Source organism: Zootoca vivipara, chromosome Z1 (genome assembly GCF_965207765.1).
Source record: "Zootoca vivipara chromosome Z1, rZooViv2.hap1.1, whole genome shotgun sequence".
Taxonomy (NCBI): Eukaryota; Metazoa; Chordata; class Lepidosauria; order Squamata; family Lacertidae; genus Zootoca; species Zootoca vivipara.
Window position 1 is genome coordinate 69,671,606 of NC_142583.1, and position 19,111 is coordinate 69,690,716.

The 19,111-nt window shown below is 45.3% G+C and overlaps 1 protein-coding gene across 1 annotated transcript in view; it reads left to right on the plus strand.

Annotated features, from left to right (window-relative positions):
* The window catches only part of LOC118079056 (neurophysin 2-like), a 72,586-nt gene extending 62,580 nt beyond the window's left edge, over positions 1-10,006 (plus strand). The window contains exon 3 of the transcript XR_015947895.1: positions 191-10,006. The gene's annotated coding sequence lies outside the window, so the exon portion shown is untranslated. The remainder of the gene's footprint in view (positions 1-190) is intronic.
* The last annotated feature ends 9,105 nt before the right edge of the window (positions 10,007-19,111 follow it).

The window sequence follows — 19,111 nt, forward strand, 5'->3', positions numbered from 1 at the left end:
GATGGTTTTGAAAATTTTGTCATGGAATGTAAATGGAATGAATGAGAAAGGGAAAAGAAATAAGATAGCACATATGCTGATTAAACAAAAGAACGATGTAGTGTGCTTAAAAGAGACGCATGTTACGCAAGAACACAAAAGAGTTTTGATTAATTCAAAGATCGGTCAGGAATTCATAGCGGCGGACCAGGTAAAAAAGAAGGGAGTAGTTGTATATGTTAAGCCAGTTCTGGAACCTAAATTGTTATATTCAGACCCAGGAGGAAGAGTGGTTATATTGAAGTTGGTGGACAAAGGGGAAGAAATTATAATAGTAGGAGTTTATGCCCCAAATGATCAAAAAACCATATTATTTAAAAATCTAGAGGAAAAATTAATAGAATATGTAGGAAAGAAAATAATTCTAATGGGAGACCTGAATGGGGTACTAGAGCCACAATTAGACAGATCGGGAGGAAAGAAAAACAGGGGGAAATTGCCACAAACATTTATAGATTTAAGTGAAAGTTTAGATTTGGGAGACGCCTGGAGGTTTAAACATACAAACACCAAAGAATACACATATTTCTCAGAAGTGAAAAAGTCAGCAAGCAGAATAGACGCCATATGGACATCAAAGGATTTATTGGGAAGGGTTGAAGAAGCGATAATCCTACCAAGGATAATTTCAGACCATAATCCGGTCCAGGTTAAGATCAAGGCAAACTGGTCAACGGGGTTAAGAAGATGGAAATTAAATGTAGCCCTACTAAAAGATGAGAAAATTATAGAAGGGGCCAAAAAAACATTGAAGGATTATTTTGAACTAAATTCGGGAAAACAAACAGATATTCAAACAATTTGGGAAGCCAAAAAAGCAGTAATCAGAGGGTATTTCATAAAACAAGACTCAATACAGAGGAAAATCAGTGAGAACAAAAAAAAGAAGCTTTATGAGGAAATAAGAAAAAAAAGAAAAAGAACTAAATAAACAACCTACCAATGAGAAAATCAAAAAGGAAGTAAAATTACTGCAAACAGAATATTCATGTAAGATAGATCAAGAAATGGATAAAAATTGGAGAATGTATAAACAGGATAATTTTGAATTCGCAAACAAACCAGGGAAATATTTGGCATGGAAATTAAAAAAAAGAAATAGCGAAAAACAGATAAATAAAATTACAGTAAATAAAGAAGTCATAGAGAAACCTAAGAGGATAATAAAAGAATTTGTTAACTTCTATAGAGAATTATATAAGGAAGATTCGAAAATAGGAGAAGAAGCAGAAAAATATCTAGCTAAACACAAGATCCCATGCATTTCTAAAGAGGAAATAAAAAAGCTAAATACCCCAATTACAGAAACAGAAGCTAGGAAAGCAATAAAAAAGATGAAAATAGGTAAAACCCCTGGCCCCGATGGTCTCCCTACGGAATATTATATAAAAATGGAGGAAATAATAATCAACCCACTGGTGGAAATTATGAATCAGGTAATGAAAACAGGCAAAATCCCGGATTCTTGGAGGGATGCTTATATAACCCTCATACCCAAGCAAGGGGGAGACCCTGAAAAGATGACAAACTATAGACCTATCTCACTCCTAAATTGTGACTATAAAATCTTCACAAACATATTGGCTACAAGATTGAAGGAAACCATAAAAGATATTATACATCCGAACCAGTCGGGCTTCCTCCCAGGGAGACAGATCTCCAACAATACGAGGAATATTATAGACATTATAGAGTACCTGGAGGCAAATTCCGACAAAAAAGCCGCGCTCCTACTTATCGACGCTGAGAAAGTGTTCGATAATGTTTCTTGGAAATTTTTGAAAAAACAATGGGAAATGATGGAGCTGGGGATGCAGTTTAGGAGAGGATTAGAGGCTATTTATGAACAGCAAAAAGCTAGACTCTTAATTAAGGGGAGCTTGACAGAGGAAATCAAAATAAATAAAGGAACTAGACAGGGGTGCCCCCTTTCCCCACTTCTATTCATCCTAGCATTAGAACCGCTACTTCAGCACATCAGGTCTGAGGAAAATATAAAAGGAATTAGGCTCGGGAGAAACTCCTATAAGGTCAGGGCGTTCGCCGATGACCTAATTGTTACAACACAGGACCCCGAGGTAGGAATACCAGCAGCCCTAGACGCAATCAGACAATTTGGAGACTCGATGGGTTTAAGAATAAATTATCAAAAAAACAAAAATGTTGACAAAAAACTTAAACAAAGAGGAAAAAGAGAAATTAGAGGACATAACCAAATTGGAAATAAAAAAGAAAGTAAAGTATTTAGGAATTTGGATTTCAAACAATAATTTAAATCTGATGGAAGATAATTATAGTAAAACCTGGAGAGAAATAAAGAAAAATATGGAAATGTGGAATAAATTCCACTTATCTCTTTGGGGCCGAATCTCCGCGGTAAAAATGAACATCTTACCGAAATTGATGTTCCTGTTCCAGACAATACCCATACTAGGAGGGAAAAACTGTTTTAAGGAGTGGAGGAAAGATCTAGCGAGGTTTGTCTGGAACGGGAAAAAACCAAGGATAAAACATCAATTGTTGATAGACAAGAGAGAAAGGGGAGGCTTTGCACTTCCCGATCTGGAACTCTATCATGCGGCTGCTGGGCTGGTATGGATAAAAGAATGGATAGTTTTGCAAGAAAGAGAATTACTGGATTTAGAAGGCCACAATACAAGATTTGGATGGCACGCATATCTGTTATATGGGAAAATAAAATCACACAGAGGATTTCTAGACCATACCATAAGGAAATCCCTCTATAACATTTGGACTAAGTTCAGAGGAATTTTAGAACCTAAAATTCCATTATGGGCCTGCCCAACAGAGGCCATTGCTGTCAAATGAAAGAACATGGATTGGAGCTGGCCCTCATATAGAGAGGTTATGGAAATAGAGAATGGAGAAATAACTATAAAAAATTATGAGGACATTAAAGGAAAGATGACGGACTGGCTCCAGTACTTTCAGCTGTGCCAAAAATTAGCTGTAGACATTAGAAATGGATTGGCTAAAGAAACATTGAGATTTGAAAAAGAACTATTAATAAAGAGAAAGAAAAATATTTCAGGGATATATGATCTCCTATTAGAGTGGGAGACTAAAGAGGAATTGACCAAAACGGTCATGATTAAATGGGCGCAGGACTGTGGACATAATATAACAACGGAGCAATGGGAACGGCTGTGGACCAAAGATCTGAAATTCACGGCGTGCTATTCATTGAGAGAACATAGCATGAAAATGCTATATAGGTGGCACCTCTCCCCACAGAAGTTAGCAAAGATGTATAAAGGGAGGAGTCCTGAATGTTGGAGGTGCAGGAAAGAATCTGGATCGTACTTCCACATGTGGTGGACATGCGATCTAATTAAAGATTATTGGGATAAAATCTATAATGAAATCAAAAAACTATTCAAGACAACCTTTAAGAAACAACCCGTAATATTCCTCCTAGGCATTTTACCCGATAACTTTAAAAGGGAAGACAGAACGCTTATGATGTACAGCCTGACAGCCGCTAGAATCCTGATTGCAAGGAAATTGAAAGACAAACTGCCCCCTACCATAACAGAGTGGCAAGCTCTGCTGATTGAATATTTACAGTAGCAAGATTAACGGGCTGGGTGCAGGACGTAGAATATCAAAAGGTATCAAAGAATGGAAAATTTTCAGAGAGTATCTAAAAACATATAACAACAACAGCATTCTACTGGCAGAACTTGAACGATATCTGTAAAATATAAAAAATGAAATCAAGAATAGAAAGGAAAAATTCTAGCGTAAAGCCGACACAAACTAACCTGTGGGAAACAACAATAAAAAAAGAAAAGAAAAGAAACCAGATATGATGGAGAAGGGTTGGAAGCTTTGTTTATTTGTGGAAATGGAATACATCTCGAGACATGATTTTGATATGTATAATTTCGGTTTGGAGAATTTGGTTTGATGTATTTTGTTATTTATTTTATTTGTTTACATTTGTAAAGACCTGATGTAAATAATTTTTAAATTTTTATTTGAAATAAAGGTATTTTTAAATCGAAAAAAACACCCTTCCCTCTCTTGTCCCTGCAACGAACCCTCCTCGCTGACGCTGCCAATAGATCATGAGACGAAAGGGTACAGGGGTAAAGCAATCCCCACTCAATTCCGTACGCCTTAAAATAAATCCCTCAGTTCTGGGCTTCTCAGTAAAGAGAGTCTAATTCCAGCTTTCGTGGCCTCATCTCACAAACACTCAGGGCTATATGAATGAACAACCTCTTGCCTACAGAACAGGGACTCCTTCAACTCAGATCCCAACTGTATCAGTCTGCCATATCACCCTGGCAAACTTGTGGCACTCTAGGTTTTCACCATACTACCCTTCCTGTGTGAATCCAAGACACAAACTATCCCCTTTTCCTTATGTAAATTTTGCCCTTTTCTGAGTCTCCACCTCTGTGTGTTTTAATACACTGCTGGAATAACCGAGACGATACTCTTTGGCACAAAAAGAAGATGAATTTTATTTACTTGAGAACATAGGTTTGTCTTTTCTTAACGATGCATAAGTTTACAAGCTTAGTTACAGTTATACATTAACTCTGTCTGACTTTAACTTCAAGTTATCCGAAGCCAGGCATCCCCAAACTTTGGCCCTCCAGATGTTTTGGACTACAATTCCCATCATCCCTGACCACTGGTCCTCTTAGCTAGGGATCATGGGAGTTGTAGGCCAAAACGTCTGGAGGGCCACAGTTTGGGGATGCCTGTCCTTGTGAAAATGTTTGTTGTCCAGTTATGCCAACTGGTAAACAACTATAAACACAACTATTAGCTGTGTTGTAGAAGCGTAGCAAAGACTCCTTGCCTAGCACGCTTCCTTCCAAAAGTCAAGCCTCGTTTCAAAACTGTCCAGGAATTTTCCTCTGAAGTTCAGATAACAGTCTGTAGCAGTGAAAGTCTTATCCAGCTTTCGGTGCCCTTGTGTGCCTGAGAAAAATAAATCACTTTCACTCCCTTGTTCATTAAAACAGAGAATATTTATTAAGTTAGGACAGCTTCAACCAGGAGAAGTCAGCTCCATGATGCTGCAGCTGCAACGAACAGCAAAACAACAGACCAGACTGCAAACGGCAGACTGACAAACAGTACACATAACGTTCTCATATAACAGAAACCAACAGTAACAGGGATTACACACAGTTCCTGTTTCCTGTTTACATGCCACATCACCAATACTTCCTGTTTACATGAGAACAGTCCCCACGTGATACAGGATGACTGCTGAGCCATTAACCCTCTCAGCTCACAGTCCTAAGCCTAACCTAAACCACCACTATCCTGGCTCCACAACCTTCTTCTTTCCTCTTCGTCACCACACTCCCCCTCTTCCAACTGCCAAAACGGTTATTCCCTCCTTTTTAAACCGGGCACCATCCTGCCTCCTAAAGATGCGCTGTCAGTTAAGGTGGAGGTGGATTAACTTTTTCTAATCCAGGGTGTAATAAATCTTCCATCCTGGGGCTAATCCGTTACAGTCCCCAGGGAGTGTTGGCTCCCCATGTATCTCCATACCTTGGCCCCCACCCTTGGAAAAGAAACTGTCAGCTTCTTCCCAGCATTCACTTTTGTCTGAGCCCTCTGTTGTCCCTGGGGAGTGTTGGCCCCTCCCCCAGTATCTTCCTACATTGGCCCTCACCCTTGGAGAAGGAACTGTCAGCTTCTGGGTTCTGTTTCCCAGCGTGCACTTTTGTCTAAGCCCTCTGTTGTCCCCGTGGATTGTTGCTCCCTCCCCCTGTATCTCCATACATTGGCCCCTGCGCACGCATCGTGAACATTTTTATATATTTGGATTAAAGAAATTTGAAATAAGAACATGAGCAGCAGAAGTTATTATTGTTTAATTTTATTTTTGGGGTTGTCATTTATTTTGGTGGGTATTGTATGATTTGGGCGTTGGTGGTAGTTTTATTTTATTTCTCTAGTTGGGGTTGTCATTTAAATCGGGGGGGGGGGGGGATTGGCCACTGCAAATATCCGATGACTTAAACTGGGGAGAGAAAGTGCATGGTTGTTGTTGTTTTAAAGATGCAGAGGCTGGCAATCAGTCATAGTATAAAGCCTAGGTTAAAAGGGGCACGACTGCCCTTACTTAAAATGGCCGCCAGAGCCTTGCATGTGACACAATGCCCACTAATTTAAAAAGCAAAAACCCTTCGCCATGCCCCCAAGTGCGTGTTAGGGGAAATGATTAACAACTGCCTAATGCTGCCAGGCATTTATTAATGCAGCCGCCGGGAGGCGAGGCCGAGTCTGTCGGCCTTGGCTTGGGCTAGTATTTAAATGTGAGCCGAGGCCTCCACCCTGTATCTCCATTCCTTGGCCCTGGCCTGACTCTGTGGGTTGTCTGGTAATGGCCGCCTTGATGGTTTCAGTTGCTCGGTTGATGATGTCATTATTTGGCGCCGCCCTTCAGAGATTCTGCTGGTGACAGCGCGCGATCTGCCTTTCTATTGGATGCTGCTGGAGTCTTCACACCTTCTGCTGGTGATGTCTAATTTGGGCGCCACTTTTTTGAATGTTTAATCATTATTTTAGGTGTGAAAGGTGTGGTTTGTTGAAATAATTTTTACGCCAAATCCCTCCCTGGTAGGCAAGGTACGCTTTGCCCTGATTTGATGCAATTCGGTTCAGCGGTTATGGAGAAAGGCTGTTACATCTGTGCGTGCAATGCCTACATTTATATATTAATAAGATTAGCATCGCTTTTTGTTCTGAATAAGTTGCTTCTATCCCTATCAAAAACCCACTCCCGAAACCCACCAGTTCCCAATTTTTCTTCATAAAGTACCAAGGCATTGTCAAATGCCTTTTTTGTGTCTATGAAAATCAATGCGGATTGCTTGTCATTCCTCGTCTCCAAATCTTAGATTACATCAACTATGTTTCTCATATTTTCTTTCAATTAGCAACCAGGAAGAAAGCCCTGATTTAAAATCAACATAAATCTATTTGCTAGAATATTGGCAAAAAGTTTAGATTCATTATTTAACAACGAAATTAGTGTATAATTCTTTGCATTCATTGAATCTGTTCCTTGTTTGGGAATTAATGTGATATACGCTTCTTCCCATGTTTTCGGAGTCTGGCCATTTTGTCTTTGCATTATTTATTTATTTATTTATTAATACCCCACCCATTTGGCTGGGTTTCCCCAGCCACTCTGGGCGGCTCCCAATAGAATATTAAAAACACGATAAACACACAAAACATTAAAAACTTCCCTAAACAGTGCTGCCTTCAGATGTCTTCTCAAAGTTGGATAGTTGTTTATTTCCTTGACATCTGATGGGAAGGCGTTCTACAGAATCTGCCATGCTGATGTGCCCAGGCAGCAATGGGCCCTCTGAGAGGTGTTAATTGACGCTTTTGCAATTCACAAGATTCCCCCTTGCATATTAATGCCATGTTCCTAAGGTCATTCCCTACTGGTGTCGGATCTGGGAAGCATCTTCCTTTGGGGACTGCACTGCAGGGGTGGCGTGGGGGGCATCTGAGGAGAAGTTGCTCAGAGTTGGGGGGAGTTGTTTGGGCCCAAACAAACCACAACACTGCAAAACAGAGGGAGGAGGGTTGGTGAGGGTCCACTCACCAATGGGCACTATGTTGGTAGCCCCTGAATTAAAACATGGAGGTACTAAACAGCCTTCACACCCAAGTGGCTCGTGTTAACGTCTCCAATGCAGCTGTTGGACATTTTGCAACAGGATGAGATTTAAGCATCCTCTGCCACTACCTTGTAACTGGGGAGCTAGGCACTGGATCTCCCAAGGGGGTCAGTTGTCAGTCATTCCTCTCTTTTGTGTGTGGCAGGAAGGCCACAGGGGATATCCAGGCACGGGTATGTTCCACTGTGAGGTACACCTCTTCTTTTCTGCTCTGTGGAACCATACCAATCTGATTCGGACAAGCAATTGCTATATACAACAAGGAAAGAGATTCTGTACCTATTAAAATGTACTAGTTCTGCTCTGTGGAACCATACCAATCTGATACGGATCAGCAATTGCTATATGCAGCAAGGAAAGAGATTCTGTACCTATTAAATTTTACTGCTCTGGAACCGTACAAATCTGATACGGACAAGCAATTGCTATATGCAACAAGGAAAGAGATTATGTACCGTTAAATTTTCCTGGTTCTGCTCTATGGAACCATACAAATGTGATAAGGACAAGCAATTGCTATATGCAGCAAGGAAAGAGATTCTGTACCTAATAAATTTTATTGGTTGGCATCTGTCTGTCTTGTGAGACAATGGAGTGTGCCTCTGCCTTAGCAAAACCAAAATCACCTCCCTGGGAGACTTCCGGTTGACCGCCGGTCATCTTGGACAGAGGTTCCCTTGGCTGAGGAAACCTCAGCACAGTGAAGGTGGGGTGAAACCGCAAAAGCACTGCGGACCCCTGAAGAAACCCCAAATAGAGGTTTTTGGGGACTTGGCGACCTGGCAGTCACCTTGAACGAGCTCCCCTCTCCCTGGTAATCTGTTTTGAGTCCAGTGAGCGAGAGGGTTGGAGCTGCGGTGCATCGGTTCTAATGCTTCCTTCAAGAGCGTAAAGCTTCATTGTCCGGGTGGTGCTAGTGGTCAATTCTGCGTAAAACAGTTAAGATTGATCAAAGAAATCCACGAGTAATTGAGTATTTGAATTGGTTTGAAGATTTGGATTAATTAGGCTATGGATTGGGAGCTTAATTTACGGAGGTCGCTCCCTTCTTCTGGAAGTAAGGGAAACAGTGACAGAGGAAGTACAGCTATAGACTTTTTGTGTTAAGCCTCTTTATCTCTTATGGATTGTTAATTAGTAGTTAAGTAGTTTAGTTAAGTAACAAAAGGACTGATATGTTTCGAAATGTCTCTAATCTCATTCACAAGTCTGTACTGCAAAATCTATCCTTCAGAAGATGGAAGTCGGCTTCCTTTTTAGTTTCCATCTTTGCCTAATTAAATTTCATCCAAAATCTTTAACTTTAAAGTCCACCAAGCTTGGCAAAAAAACCTTGTTTAGAAAGTCTGCTGCTTCAGGTGGTGGATTGTGGTTTCAGCTATTCTGAGCTGCGCTACACCACGGGCAGACTCAAGCCGCTTTTCTTGCGCCCCAACTTGCTGTCAATGCAGAGATGAGGCTTCGTGAGCGCAGCGAGTCTCTCCCTTGCCTGGCTGGTTCCCCTCGACTCCCTACTGTTCCATGAGGATTCTTGGGGGGGGGGTTGCCTAACCCTGGCAAGCACCCCAACGCTCAGAAAGCCCGGCAGCGGTCGTCTGTTACTCCTCACTGCCGATCCACTCCTCACTGCCATTTCCCTTTGCAGGCAAACCAGAAACACTGATTTTGTATATAGATTATAAACATTTCCCCTTTTTGAAAATTATTGTCTTCTTGATTCCTGAACTTCCGGAAGTATGTCTGTTTTGTGGTGGCTGCAATACTGGCAAAGGAGGAGGATGCAAAGTGAGGGAAGGAGTTGAGGGGGCGGGGCCAGAGTGAGATGGGTAGGGTAAGAGTGAGAGGGTGGGGCCTCCATTGAGGTCATTATGATAGAAGTGTTGCGTTGATGCAAATGGGGAGCTACGAAGGGTATAAAGAGGCAGGTGGTCCAAGAAGGAGGCAGATGCAGGAGACAGAAGCCAGAAGAGGCAGACAGCCTGCGAGCGAGATTTGCATGCCCACCAAGATGCCTAAGACCTCTCTTCCAGTCTATATCCTCTGCCTAGTCACCATGTCTTCAGCTTGCTACTTCAAGAACTGTCCTCGGGGAGGAAAGAGATCAGTCTCTGACATAGAAATCAGACAGGTAGGAGAGAGAGAGAGACACACACACACAGAGAGAGAGAGAATCTCAATTGATCTTCCTTTGCCTTCTTCCCGTGCTACAGCTGGTGGCAGCAGCCCCGGCGAGCAGTGGCCACCGCGCTTCGGGGGCTGCCATGGCCTGTCTTCCCCTCGGGGAAGCCAGGTGGTGGTAGCCCCGGCAAGTGGTGCCTGCCACGCTTTGGCTCTGTCCCCAGGGGATGGAGCTGAAGCACGGCGGTGCGGGGGCTGCCACGGCCTGTCTTCCCCTCGGGGAAGCCAGGCGGCGGCATTCCCGGCAAGCAGCGCCCGGAGCCAGGTGTCCGCGGCGGGGGAAGTGGAGAATAAGGATCCTTATTCTCCGCTTCTCCCCCCCCCCTGCCTCGCACACAGCAGACATTGGACGGGGTTTCCAATAGGAATGCATTGAAACTTAATTAATGCGTTCCTATGGGCTCTGGCGGACTGGCGGCGGCAGCGGCGCTTGCTCTCTTGGCTCGAGGAAGGCAGGCAGGCAGGCGGGAACAGCCCCGGAGCCGATAGGAACTGCCTGCCTGCCTTCCCCAAGCCAAGAGATCAAACGCCGCTGCCACCACCAGTCTCCCGGAGCCCATAGGAATGCATTGATTAAGTTTCAATGCATTCCTCTGGGAAACCGCGACTCGCAAGACGGATTTTTCGTAGGACGAATTGAGTCCTGCAATGAATTAAATTTGTCTTGCGAGGCACCTCTGTAATGTGCATTAAGTTCAGTGTGTCTACCCTGAGTAACATTAAATGGGATGTCACCCATGGTGTTTACACCTCGGAAAATATGCATATGAATGTAGCCTCAAATAGTTTTGAAAGGGGAATTAGAGAAATCAATCCTGGGGGACAGGTCTATGTTAGCCAGCATGGTTTGATGAAACCTCCAGCTTCAGAGGCTGTATACCTCAGTTTTCAGCACTGCTTGTGGGCTACCTGGCAGCACCCGGCTTGTTGCTGTGGGACATGGAACGTTCGTCTAGATGGATTTTTGTGAGTTTTGCTGGTTCAGACCAAACACCCATCTAATTCAGCATACCTGTAGTCACCTTGCCGTAGCCAAACTCAAACTCAGCACCACCCCTCACTCTCTGTCTCTGTCTCTCTCTCTCAGTGCATCACCTGCGGTCCTGAAATGACAGGACGCTGCTTTGGCCCCAGCATCTGCTGCGGAGAAGAATTTGGCTGCCTCTTTGACACCCCAGAAACAGCACGCTGCCTGGAGGAAAATGACCTGCCTGACCCCTGCGCGTCCGGCTGGAAGTGGTGCGGAGATGAAGGAAGATGTGCAGTCCAAGGCACATGCTGCGGTGTCGGTAAGGGTATCCGTGTGTGGGAGATGAAGTTCACCCAGAGGGGGTGCTGGTGAGAGGAAGAGGGGGGGGGAATGCGAGTCAGGAAAGTCAATTGGAAAACCACCCCCAAGGAAAAGACACAAGTCGTAACCATAGCATAACAGAATTGTAGAGCTGGGAGGAACCCCCAAGGGTCATTTAGTAATGCAGCAATCTCGACAGATGGCCATCCAACTTACCATTAAAATGTTCCACTGCCAAGCAGCTCTGATGCTCAGAAAGTTCTTCCTAATGTTTAGTCAGGTTCTCCTGTCTTGTATTTGAATCTATTGCTTTGGGTCCATGGGAAAGCCCTTCAGATATTAGAAGGTGGCTCATTTGTTGTTGTTTAGTCGTTTAGTCGTGTCCGACTCTTCGTGACCCCATGGACCATAGCACGCCAGGCACTCCTGTCTTGCACTGCCTCCCGCAGTTTGGTCAAACTCATGTTCGTAGCTTCGAGAACACTGTCCAACCATCTTGTCCTCTGTCGTCCCCTTCTCCTAGTGCCCTCAATCTTGGCTCATATCACATCTCAATCTTCTCTTCCCCAGGGTAAACATACCCAACACTCGTTCAACCGTTCCTCATAAGGCTTGGTTTCCAGACCCTCTGGGTCACTCTGTTTGCCCTCTTCTAAACACATTCCATCTTGTCAATATCTTTCTTAAACTGTGGTGACCAGAAACAGAATAAAAAAAAATCCCTTCCAGAAGCACAAAGTTTGTCATTGGTATAAGCTTTCGTGAGCATGCACACTTCTTCAGATGTGGTGACCAGAGTTGGACACAATAATCCAGGTTGGGTCTGAGGAAGGCAGATAATCCAATAATCCCGGTTGGGTCTGTTACTTCCTTTAACTTGGATACGAGACTTCTGTTGATGCAGCCTAGAATAGCATTCCCTTTTTTTGCTGCTGCATCAGGCTGTTCTCTCATGAAGCTTGTGGTCTACTAAGACGCCAAGATCCTTTTCACATGTACTACAGTCAAGCCAGGTGTCACCCATCCTATGTTTGTGAATCTGGTTATTCCTCTAGCCCACATTTTACCAGCTTCCCTGCAAGAATATCAGGGGAGACTTTGTGACCGACCCAAAAGGCTTGCCAGAAGATTAAAGCACAGAAAATTTCATTTTCGCCCTCCTTTCTTCCACAGAGAGCTGCACCGATGATGCAGAGTGCTTGCTTCCCTGAAGCCCATGCGTAGGCAGCCCCCAGAACATCGGCTTTCCAACTTTTATTTCAGAACGCCCTCAGAAAAAGAAGAATCCGAAGAACAGGTGTGGCGAATTTGAAACTGATGAAGTAGTGGATAGGTATTCTGTTATTTGATTACCAAGAACGTTACCTGTGAAATTAAGTTTGTACCAATGTTACCAAAAAGCAACCATTAAGATTCAAGCCAATAAATATCCATCTTTAAAGTGTCACATTAGTAATCGTCTATTTCATTTTCCAGCTAAGGTATCCAGGAAGCCAGGTGGTGGGGAACTCTTTTAAACTGTCAAAACTGCCTCTTAGAGGAGATAGGTGAGTTTGTGGCTGAGAGTGCACCAAGGAAGGGGGGTTCTAGTGAAGGGAAACCCTTATCTGAGTGCACATAGGAACAGTCTTATTTATAGCCCCAAGTCTATATAGGTACCTGGTCACGTTTAGGCTGGAAGAGGACTCTCTTTTATTTTTGAAAACCCACAAGTGCAGAGAGTTTAAAGAAAGGCTAGAGGGGTAAAGTGGGAGGTTTGATTTACCTCAGAAATCCCTATTAGTGCTTTTAATAATTGAGAGGTCAGAGTTATAAGACTGAAAGTGAGAGGGACTTTCGTCGCAACAGGGGTTGGCAAGGTTTACCTTGCCTGGACCGGTTCACTCCAGCAGAGATCTCTCCTTGGGCCAGTTCGTGAGCGCGCGTGCCCACGATTTCTGGCGCCCTCAGAAAAAGAAGAGTCTGAATAATACCCTAAATAGCATAAAGCAGACATAAAAATTGGGAGACCAAAATGTAAAAACACAGCACATAATACAACTCTTTTATTGCGTTGTGTTGCATGTTTTGTCCTGTGTCATTTATGCAGAGAAATGCTTGATATTTTCAAATACATGGTGGGGATACTTTGGGCCCCTTAACGCTGGTGTTTTATTGCAGCTGTGTTCTGGACACAAATCTACATTGGTAGTGGATTTAGCCTGCTTTAGTTGGTTAGAATAATAGCATCAAGTTGGAAGGGACCATGTGGGTCATCTAGTTCAAGAACCTTTTGCAATGCAGAGTTTTTTTGCCCAGGGTGGGAATCGAACCCATGACCCTGAGATTAAGAGTCTCATGCTCTAACAACTGAGCTATGGTTCTATCTGAACACATTGCTGCTGTCCAGAGGGGCTGCAGTGTAACAAAGGCACAGTAAAAAAAATAAACCGGAGCATTTGTGGATGAATGGTTATGAGATTTCCGCAGGTAGTGGCAGGATATGCCCTGGTGGATCTAGACATGGGGGTGGGGGGAGAACCCGATATAAATAAGTCAGGAATTAGATCATAATAGCAAAAGGGGAAAAAATCTGCAGAAAATCATGTTTTACATTTTCCTGCTCTCTGGCGCTATCTGGTGTTGCGTGTAATGTATCTGAGTCCCAACCGCGTGTCCACCACAAAACTTTTGCAGGCACAAACAGCATTGATAGCGGAATGGAGTGTGACCACCCTGATAACATCATGTGCACAATTCATCATGTTGTTGTTGTTGTTGTTTAGTCGTTTAGTCGTGTCCGACTCTTCGTGACCCCATGGACCATAGCACGCCAGGCACTCCTGTCTTGCACTGCCTCCCGTAGTTTGGTCAAACTCATGTTCGTAGCTTCGAGAACACTGTCCAACCATCTTGTCCTCTGTCGTCCCCTTCTCCTAGTGCCCTCAATCTTTCCCAACATCAGGGTCTTTTCCAAGGATTCTTCTCTTCTCATGAGGTGGCCAAAGTATTGGAGCCTCAGCTTCACGATCTGTCCTTCCAGGGAGCACTCAGGGCTGATTTCCTTAAGAATGGATAGGTTTGATCTTCTAGCAGTCCATGGGACTCTCAAGAGTCTCCTCCAGCACCATAATTCAAAAGCATCAATTCTTTGGCGATCAGCCTTCTTTATGGTCCAGCTCTCACTTCCATACATCACTACTGGGAAAACCATAGCTTTAACTATACGGACCTTTGTCGGCAAGGTGATGTCTCTGCTTTTTAAGATGCTGTCTAGGTTTGTCATTGCTTTTCTCCCAAGAAGCAGGCGTCTTTTAATTTCGTGACTGCTGTCACCATCTGCAGTGATCAAGGAGCCCAAGAAAGTAAAATCTCTCACTGCCTCCATTTCTTCCCCTGAGAAAAATAAATCACTTTCACTCCCTTGTTCATTAAAACAGAGAATATTTATTAAGTTAGGACAGCTTCAACCAGGAGAAGTCAGCTCCATGATGCTGCAGCTGCAACGAACAGCAAAACAACAGACCAGACTGCAAACGGCAGACTGACAAACAGTACACATAACGTTCTCATATAACAGAAACCAACAGTAACAGGGATTACACACAGTTCCTGTTTCCTGTTTACATGCCACATCACCAATACTTCCTGTTTACATGAGAACAGTCCCCACGTGATACAGGATGACTGCTGAGCCATTAACCCTCTCAGCTCACAGTCCTAAGCCTAACCTAAACCACCACTATCCTGGCTCCACAACCTCATGTGCACAATTCATCATACATGTGCAATAAAACCAACCTTTGAACTCTGTCCCAGCAAAACCTCTGTGTTACTGTCTTAAAGTACTATGGCAAGGGAGGCCGGCAATGCACCACTGGCGTCTTATTTTGGTCTGAGCTTAACGTAATAGGCTCTGAGTCGGACCCCTCCAGGGAACATCCATACTACAGATTGAAAACGGGTTTAACCCTCGGAAATGTGGACTGAGGCCCACTGGCTGCCCTCACCTGGTTTAGACGGCCACACATTGACAGTTTCTAGGAGCCACAGGTGGGATCTGAGCGCAGGATGGGGACCAAAGGTGGACAAGCTACCCCTAAGAGTGACCTGGTATTATTGGCCAATTGCCTCATAATTAATTCATTCCTGTTCTTGCAGTGCAATTATTTTGCTGTAGAGGGAAGAAAAAAAAACCATGATGAGAGGAAGCCAGTAATTAAAAGTTACTCCCCCTTTCAGGGAAGAGGTATGGCTCAATTCTGAGATAATTTGTATGTAATGCTTCAGCTGCCCTATGCAATTAAGATAAAATTAGAGGCACATTGGAAGCAGAAGCCTGCAATTAGGAAGCAATTAGAAGCAGAAGTCACAAGAAGGAAACTTCTAATTCAGATTGCAGGGGAACGCTGCTGAACAGAATTCCTTCTGAGTACAGTAAATGTAATAGAATGAGGTTGGCTTTGGGAATGGGCAATGCCTGGTAATATAGCATTTGGAAAACTCAGCAGTGGCCAGAGGACTGGAGAAGATCAGTCTTCGTCCCAATCCCAAAGAAGGGCGTGCCAAAGAATGCTCCAACTACCGCACAATTGCGCTCATTTCACACGCTAGCAAGGTTATGCTTAAAATTCTACAAGGCAGGCTTAGGCAGTATGTGGACCGAGAACTCCCAGAAGTGCAAGCTGGATTTCGAAAGGGCAGAGGAACTAGAGACCAAATTGCAAACATGCGCTGGATTATGGAGAAAGCTAGAGAGTTCCAGAAAAACATCTGCTTCTGCTTCATTGACTATGCAAAAAGCCCATTAACCCATAGGGACTAACGGGGGTTGCGACCAGATCCAAAGAAAAGACTGTGTGTGTGTGTTAGGGGGTGGGTCTAAGCCTTAAGTTGGAAGATAATTGGAGGGCTGAGTGTTGCTGGGGTAAATAGCATGTATCTATGCTTTGATTGACAGGGGGAGTGCATAAATACTCAGCGTGTTTGTTTTAGCCTCATTCCGGCTAGTGATTTGAATCGGCAAGGCAACTGCTTTTCGCTGTTCTTTCTCTGCTGGAACTTCTTACGTTCGTATGATTTCCTGGGGGCTTTCTCACTTGTTTACCCAGTTGTTCAATTGTTGATATTCGCTTAGTTATCCCCTTTAATTGTTTGTTCCTCTTGCTCTCCCCTGCCTCCCTCCCTCCCTTTCCTTCTCCATCCCCCCCCTATTTCCCATTAATTGGAGAGGTTATTATAGCCCCCTTTTTTGCAGCCCGGTCTCGGGAACCGCCAGAAGGCCCTCGGAGCTGGACCTCAGTGTCCGGGCAGAACGATGGGGGTGGAGACGCTCCTTCAGGTATACCGGACCGAGGCCGTTTAGGGCTTTAAAGGTCAACACCAACACTTTGAATTGTGCTCGGAAACGTACTGGGAGCCAATGTAGGTCTTTCATGACCGGTGTTATGTGGTCTCGGCGGCCGCTCCCAGTCACCAGTCTAGCGGCCGCATTCTGGATTAGTTGTAGTTTCCGGGTCACCTTCAAAGGTAGCCCCACGTAGAGCGCATTGCAGTAGTCCAAGCGAGAGATAACTAGAGCATGCACCACTCTGGAGAGACAGTCAGTGGGCAGGTAGGGACTCAGCCTGCGTACCAGATGGAGCTGATAAACAGCTGTCTTGGACACAGAGTTGACCTGTGCCTCCATGGACAGCTGTGAGTCTAAGATGACTCCCAGGCTGTGCACCTGGTCTTTCAGGGGCACAGTTACCCCATTCAGGACCAGGGAGTCCTCCACACCCGCCCGCCTCCTGTCCCCCACAAACAGTACTTCTGTCTTGTCAGGATTCAATCTCAATCTGTTAGCCGCCATCCATCCTCCAACCGCCTCCAAGCACTCACACAGGACCTTCACCGCCTTCACTGGTTCTGATTTAAAAGAGAGGTAGAGCTGGGTATCATCAGCATACTGATGGACACCCAGCCCAAACCCCCTGATGATCTCTCCCAGCGGCTGCATATAGATGTTAAAAAGCATGGGGGAGAGGACAGAACCCTGAGGCACCCCACAAGTGAGAGCCCAGGGGTCTGAACACTCATCCCCCACCACCACTTTCTGAACACGGCCCAGGAGGAAGGAGCGGAACCACTGCATGACAGTGCCCCCAGCTCCCAAGCCCTCTAGACGGTCCAGAAGGATGTTATGGTCGATGGTGTCAAAAGCCGCTGAGAGATCCAGCAGAACAAGGAAACAGCTCTCACCTTTGTCCCTAGCCCGCCGGAGATCATCGACCAGTGCGACCAAGGCAGTTTCAGTCCCATGATGAGGCCTGAATCCTGACTGGAAGGGATCCAAATGGTCCGCTTCTTCCAGGCGTGCCTGGAGTTGTTCAGCAACCACTCGCTCAATCACCTTGCCCAAGAATGGAAGATTTGAGACTGGGCGATAGTTGGCCATATTGGCCGGATCTAAAGATGGTTTTTTAAGAAGCGGTTTAATAACCGCCTCTTTCAGCGGGTCTGGGAAGGCTCCTTCATGGAGAGAAGCATTTACCAACCCGCGAAGCCCATCGCCCAGCCCTTCCTGGCTAGCTTTTATAAGCCAGGATGGGCAAGGATCAAGGAGACAGGTGGTTGGTTTCACTCGTCCAAGCAGCCTGTCCACATCCTCGGAGGTAACAGATTGAAATTGATCCCACAAAACTTGACTAGACAGGACTCTAGCACTCCCCCGCCCCGGCCCTGCTCCCACGGTGGAGTCTACCTCTTCCCGAATCTGAGCGACTTTATCTGCAAAAAACTTTGCAAAATCATTGCAGGAGATCATGTGGCCCGTACTGGGCCCGGATGGAGCAGGTGGTTCCGCTAAATTGTGAACCACCTGGAAGAGTCTCCTGCTGCTGTTTTCTGCAGATGCGATGGAGACGGCGAAGAAGGTCCTCTTCGCCGTCGCCATTGCCACTTGGTAGGCTCGAAGTTGAGCTCTAGCCCGTGTCCGGTCTGATTCAAAATGAGTTTTCCGCCACCGGCGCTCTAGCCGTCTCAACTACTGTTTCATCGCCCTCAGCGCCGGGGAAAACCACGGGGCTGTCCGGGCTCCATGCAATCTGAGAGGGCGCTTCGGAGCCAGACAGTCAATAGCGCTGGTTAACTCTGCATTCCAGCGGGCCACCAGGGAATCAGTTGAAAGGCCATCGACATGGGATAAAACATCCCCTACCACTCTCTGGAAGCCAATTGGATCCATTAAGTAGTGGGGGCGGACCATCCGAATCGGTCCCACCTCCCTGCAGAGGGGAAGGGTTGCGGAGAAGTCCAGTTGCACCAGAAAGTGATCTGACCATGGCACTTCTTTTGTTTCGCTTTTACTTAATGTCAGATCACCAACATCCATAGAGGTAAACACCAAGTCCAAGGCATGTCCGCGGCTATGAGTTGGGCCAGACTTATTCAGGGACAGCCCCATGGTGGCCATGCTTTCCACGAAGTCCCGAGCGGCTCCTTGTAAGGTCGTGTCGGCATGGATGTTAAAATCCCCTAAGACAACCAAGCTAGGTGTCTCCAGGAGCACATCCGACACGACCTGAAGCAGCTCGGGCAGGGAATCCTTGGTGCAGCGGGGAGGTCGGTACACCAAAAGGAATCCTGTACTGCCCCTATTGCCCAACTTCCAGAACATGCACTCAGAAAACTCCGTCTTACCAATAGGACGCCTGGTGCAAACTAATGACTTCCTAAAAATCACTGCAACCCCCCCTCCCCGCCCAGATGGCCTGGGTTGCTGTGCATAAGAGAAACCTGGTGGACAAGCAGCGCCAAGAACGGGCCCATCGGCTTCATCCAACCAGGTCTCTGTCACACATGCCAGGTCAAATCCTCCATCCACAATCAGGTCGTGAATGGCAGTGGTCTTATTCATCATCGACCTGGCATTGCACAGCAGCAC